The 5667-nt window shown below is 40.5% G+C and overlaps 1 pseudogene; it reads left to right on the forward strand.

Moving 5' to 3' along the window:
* Positions 1 to 4436: 4436 nt before the first annotated feature.
* On the forward strand, positions 4437 to 5031 carry LOC101702928 (transmembrane protein 59 pseudogene; annotated as a pseudogene).
* The last annotated feature ends 636 nt before the right edge of the window (positions 5032 to 5667 follow it).

Here is a 5667-nt window from a genome sequence, read left to right on the forward strand (position 1 = left end):
GTGCTGCCGCCTGCCCCACAAGCACAGGGACCCGAGTTTGATCCCCAGTACCAAAAAAAAAACCCAAAACATACAGAACATGAAGTATATGCTGGGGACTGAACCCAGTGCCATTACACTGAGCTACACCCCCAGCCATTTCCTTACTTTTTATTTTGAGGCAGGGTCTCACTAAGTTGCTAAGTTACCCTCATCACATTCTCAAGGGAGATTGCTCGGCCTGAATACCTTAAATACATGGCAACACCTGAATTTTCAAGGGGACACATTTAAGCCATAGCATGATCTCTTCTTAGCCAGAATCAGATTTAATTGTTATCATGAACCATGGTGGGGCACTGCAGGTAGTAAAACGGTAGATAATTTATCTCTCTTTACCATTCTCTGCATTTTACAATGAACAGTATTGCTATTATTATTACTATCATCATTATGTGTGTGACTGGGAATTAAACCCAGAACTAAGCTAAGCACTGAGCTAAGTATTAGCCCTTTATTATTTTTTTATTTTGAGACAGGATTTCACTAGGTCATGAAGTTGCCTGGATTGGTCTTGAACTCGTGTTTGTCCTGCCTCAGCTTCCCGAAGTGCTGGGATTACAGTATGTACTACCATGCTGGGTATGAATAGTAATATTTTTGTAATCAGAAACTCTCAGAACTTGAAATCAATTATTCAGTTACTTAATGTATGGAAAAAAGGCTTGGATATATGAAGACATCAAAATGTAATGATTTTATGGAAAATAATAGTTTGTGTCTTCATATTTTAGTGTTTTTTTCAAATATTCTATGCTCATTTTATTTCATGGTAAAATTATTAACATGAAACACCCTGTAAGACCGCTCCTCAGAATTTCTTTGTACATGTATATTTATGTATTATTCATATACCTATGTAGGTATTACTGATAATTTTTAAAGACACCAAAAAGCATAAAGACAAGTGAAAAGAGTAATATCACCAAAAAATGCCAATTCAGAATGAACAAGTGTTAATATTTTGATCTGTCTGTTTCCAGGGTTCAAAAAGAAATGAAACATTCAATTTTTTCCACTCCCACTCCCACACCTCTCTTCCTCCATAGAGTAACCCAAAATCATGATTGAGTGTGAAGCTTTGCCTAGCTACCATCTATCTATCATCTACATGTCTATATAACATCTATCTACCTAACTATCCATCCAGTCACTTGTATTTGTTGCTATTTTTGCAGAGACAGGGACCCGAAGGAGTTCTTCCTTGAGTGAAGCGTTGGTCATGCCTCAATTAGAGCCCATGTGAGTGAAGTTCCTTTGTAGTGAAGTCAGTGTAGTTAAAAAAGGGGGAGGGGAGTCAAGAACCCTACAAAAATACAGTTGATGGGAACCATATGTCTGAGTGGCCATGTTTCAATAAACTAGGCAAGTGCACAAATGTTCTGGCCTTAAATTCCTCCTAACTCCTATTTTTTTTCATAGAGTAATTAAAGGTAAACAGGATTAACTTTTTTCAACCTCCCAAAAAAGTGACCATGGTCCCTTGTGTCTGTCTCTCCCCATCTCCCAAATGGGCAATTGGTCACTAGTTATCTGCTGGTTCTCAAAAGGAGACCCTGTCTGATAATAATCACTTGTGTCTGATAATAATAACTTACACTTGTTGACTGATGGATTATCTTCAGCAGATGACTTTCAGTCAGTTTGATATTTCAATCAGTCATTGTAAGGCTTTCATCTCCAGTTAAGGACAAAAAGTCTTGGGCCGGGGATTTAGCTCAGTGGTTTCACTGCCTGCTACGCAAGCACAAAGACCCGAGTTTGATCTCCAGTACCAGAAAAAGAAAAAAAGAAGAAAAGTCTTAGCTTTACCCACAGACAAAAGAATTTTATGTATCAGGCAGGAGATGCCCAGGAGTGTTTGTTATGGGGAGGGATTCCTGAAAATAAATGTGATGTAGACCATCTAACCCAGTTTTTTTCAAAGCTGTCCATTAGAATCACTGGGAATTTAAAAAAATAGTGCCAATACTTGGGCCTCACCCTCCAAAATTCTGATTTAATCAGAGGCTGAGGCAGAAGGATCACAATTAATTACAGGCTCTCAAAATAAAAATATGAATCAAAAGTTGACAAACTATGAATCCAAAATTGACAGAAGTAAATATAGAAATAGATATTCTACAATAATAGTTAGAGACTTCAATACCCTACTCTCAATAATGGATAGAACAACCAGACAGAAAGCAAGTAAGAAAATAGAAGACTCAACACAATAAGCCAACTAAATATAGCAGACATACATAGAACATTAGCCAACAAGAACAGAATACAGAGCCAGGGATTTAGCTCAGTGGTTCCAGTGCCTGCCTCGCAAGTGCAAGGTCCCGAGTTCAAACCCCGGTACCAAAAAAACAAACAAACAAAAAAAACCAGAATACACATTTTTCTCAAGTGTACATGGCACACCCTCTAGGACAGACCATATGTTAGGTCACATCAGTCTCCATATGTTTTAAAAGATCAATGTTATCCATGTCCTCTTTAACCACAAGGAAATGAAATTAGAAACCAATAACAGAAGGAAAACTGGAAAATTCAAGAATTTGTGAAAATTAAGTGATGTACTCTTAATTGATGGGTCAATGTATTTGTCACCTCAGGCTGCCATAACAAAATATTGATAGACTTAATGGCTTAAACAACAAATATTTGTTTATTTCTCATTTCTCACAGTTCTGGAGACTGCAAAATCAAGTTGCTGACAGAGTTGCTTGCTGGGGAGGGCCCTCTCCCTGGCTTGGAGACAGCTGTCTTCTCAATGTGCCCACACAGTGTGAAGCCTAGTCTTTCCCCTTCTAATAAAGATACTAGTCCCATAATGGGGCTATACCCTCATGACCTTATCTAACCTAATGACTTCTCAAAGGCCTCACCCTCCAAATGCATTCATATTAGGGGACAGAGCTTCAACATATGAATTTGCGGGGAGATAGCACATAAGCATTCCATTCATAATAGTCCGGCCTTGGCCCCTCTAACCCAGTTAGGATAGCTCATGTCCTTCTCATGGGAAAACATTCATTCCTTTCCAACAGCCACCAAAGTCTTAATCATTTCAGCATCAACTCTAAGATCTAAAGTCTCATCTAAATATTATCTAAATCAGATTATGGGTGAGACATGAGACAGCCTAAGGCAGCTGTGAACCTGTGAAACCAGATAATACAATGATAGGACATAGGATAGATATTCTCATCCCAAACTAGAATGATCAAAAGAGACAACAGGTCCCAATACCCAAGTTCAAACCTTAGGAAGGTTTCCAAATATCAGTACCTATTAAGACTAAAGAATCAACCTTTTGGCCAGCCATGGTGTGCACTTTTGTAATCTTAGCATTCTGGAAGGCTGAGACAGGAGGATAACAAGTTTGAGCCCAACCTGGGCAATGTAGTGATTTAGAAAGACTCTATCTCAAAAAAGAACCATTCTCTTTGTTAGATGCTGTGTCCCTGAGAGCCACTAGGGCAAGAGTTCCACCCCATGGCTTTAAAGGACAGGAATAGTGCCACTCCCAAGTCTCCAAGTGGCCACATCCCCTGGCTCTGCTCTCTGGCCTGTGAAATCTGAGATAAGGTGAGGTGAAGTGAGGTGAGGGCCTTCCCTTCTGAAATCAAGAAGAAAACACTGATGATTTCTGAGTCACCTAGAGGGCTCAAGGACATTCTGCCCTTGCCTTAAAAAATAGGTCTCATTTGCACTTCTCACAAGATGTAGTAGTTAGAGGGGCAACCCATTTTCCAGTCCCCCTTCTGTCTCTCTTAGACAGAAGCTTTCTTTCTCTCAATAAATTTTTCCTACTCTTAATCTCCATTGTTCCTAGAATTCATTCTTCTATTTTAGAAAACATGAACTTGTGTTTTGGATATCTAATAGGTTTGGGAGTTACATCTGTTCCACCTATATCATTTTGGAGGTCCCACCGAGATTACTGGTTGGAGAACACCAAACAGGAAGGAGGTAAAACATGAAAAGAAAACAGGAACAAGCTGAGCTGTGGTGACAGAGGGAACAAGATGGCAGCACTGAAGAGGAACCTCTGTGTCCGGGAAGCTGGGGCTCCCACTACTGCTACTTTTGACCATGTCCCTGGCCAGAGGCTTGGGGACTGGCTCAGCCAAAGCATTTGACTTGTTCTTGGGTGATACGACATCCTTCCACTGGGCCTGTCAGCTGACCTAGCCCTTGCACACCTACCCCAAGGAAAAGGAGTTGTACACATGTCAGAGAGGTTGCAGGCTGTTTTCAATTTGTCAGTTTGTGGATGATGGAATTGACTTAAACTGGACCAAATTGGAATGTGAATCTGCATGTACAGAAGCTTATTCTCAATCTGGTGAGCAACATGCTTGCCATCTTGGTTACCAGAGTCAGCTGCCATTTGCTGAATTGAGACAAGAACAACTCATGTCCCTGATGCCAAAAATGTATCTGCTCTTCCCTCTGTCACTGGTGCAGTCCTTCTGGAGCAACATGACGGGGTCTGCACAGAGCTTCATCACCTCTTCCTGGACTTTCCATCTCCAAGCCGATGATGGAAAAATAGTCATATTCCAGCCTAAGCCAGAAATTCAATATGTACCACAGTTGGAACAGGGGCCTACACATTTGAGAGAATCGTCTCTAAGCAAAATGTCCTCAGATCTGCAAATGAGAAGCTTACAAGCACACAGGAACTATCTTGAAGATGGAAAAAGTGATGGATTTTTAAGATGCCCCTCTGTGAACTCTGGGTGGATTCTAAGCATCACTCTCATCCTCTCAGTGATAGTATTGCTCTGGATTTGTTGCGCAGCTGTTGCTACAGCTGTGGAGCAGTACATTCCTTCTGAGGAACTGAGTATCTATGATGACATGGAGTTTATAGATGAACAGAAGCTAAGCAGATACCCAGCATCTTCTCTTGTGGTTATTAGATCTAAAACTGAAGATCATGAAGAAGCAAGTCCTCTACCTACAAAAGTGAATCTTGCTCATTCAGAAATATGAGCTTTTTTTAAAAAAAAAGAAAACTGTCATAGACACCTGAATTTCCATTCCTCCTAGAGCTTTTTAAATGGTTTCATTGGATATAGGCTTTAAGAAATCACCATAAAATGCAAATAAAGTTACCCAAATCTGTGGGGGGAAAAAGATGTAGTACAGTTAAAAACAAAGAAACTGAGTGATCTTTAACAATTGTAGCTACTTACTACATACTAGGAGGTGTACACTTGACAATTCTTTCCTCATAGTGCACAAGAACCTGGACTATTTTTGGCTCATTCAAATGTAACATCTGGTGAGCCAGCCTAAAGAACTTTACCAAACCTCAGGAGACCTCACCAGACAATGAACCAAGGGACTTTATTGCACAGCAGCCTAGAGACCTCACCAGACATCGAAGGCATCAGCAACCTAGAGACCTTTGGAGGCCTCAGCAGAAGTGGGCAACCAAGAAAGGTAGAATCCTACTCCATCAAAAGACCCTGTCTCTTGCCCTTTCTGGGTGAGAAAATAGATTCCTGGGAGGAGAGCCAGGCCAATCACTGAATGGAAAAAACTAGACTGTAGGACAAAATCCTTCTGTCCTTATACCCAAGTGAGTTAGAACAATGGAGATACGCCACACTCTGTGCCAGATTT

Source organism: Heterocephalus glaber, unplaced genomic scaffold (genome assembly GCF_053883595.1).
Source record: "Heterocephalus glaber isolate CG9 unplaced genomic scaffold, H.glaber_assembly_v1.0 deba00001504, whole genome shotgun sequence".
Lineage (NCBI taxonomy): Eukaryota > Metazoa > Chordata > Mammalia > Rodentia > Bathyergidae > Heterocephalus > Heterocephalus glaber.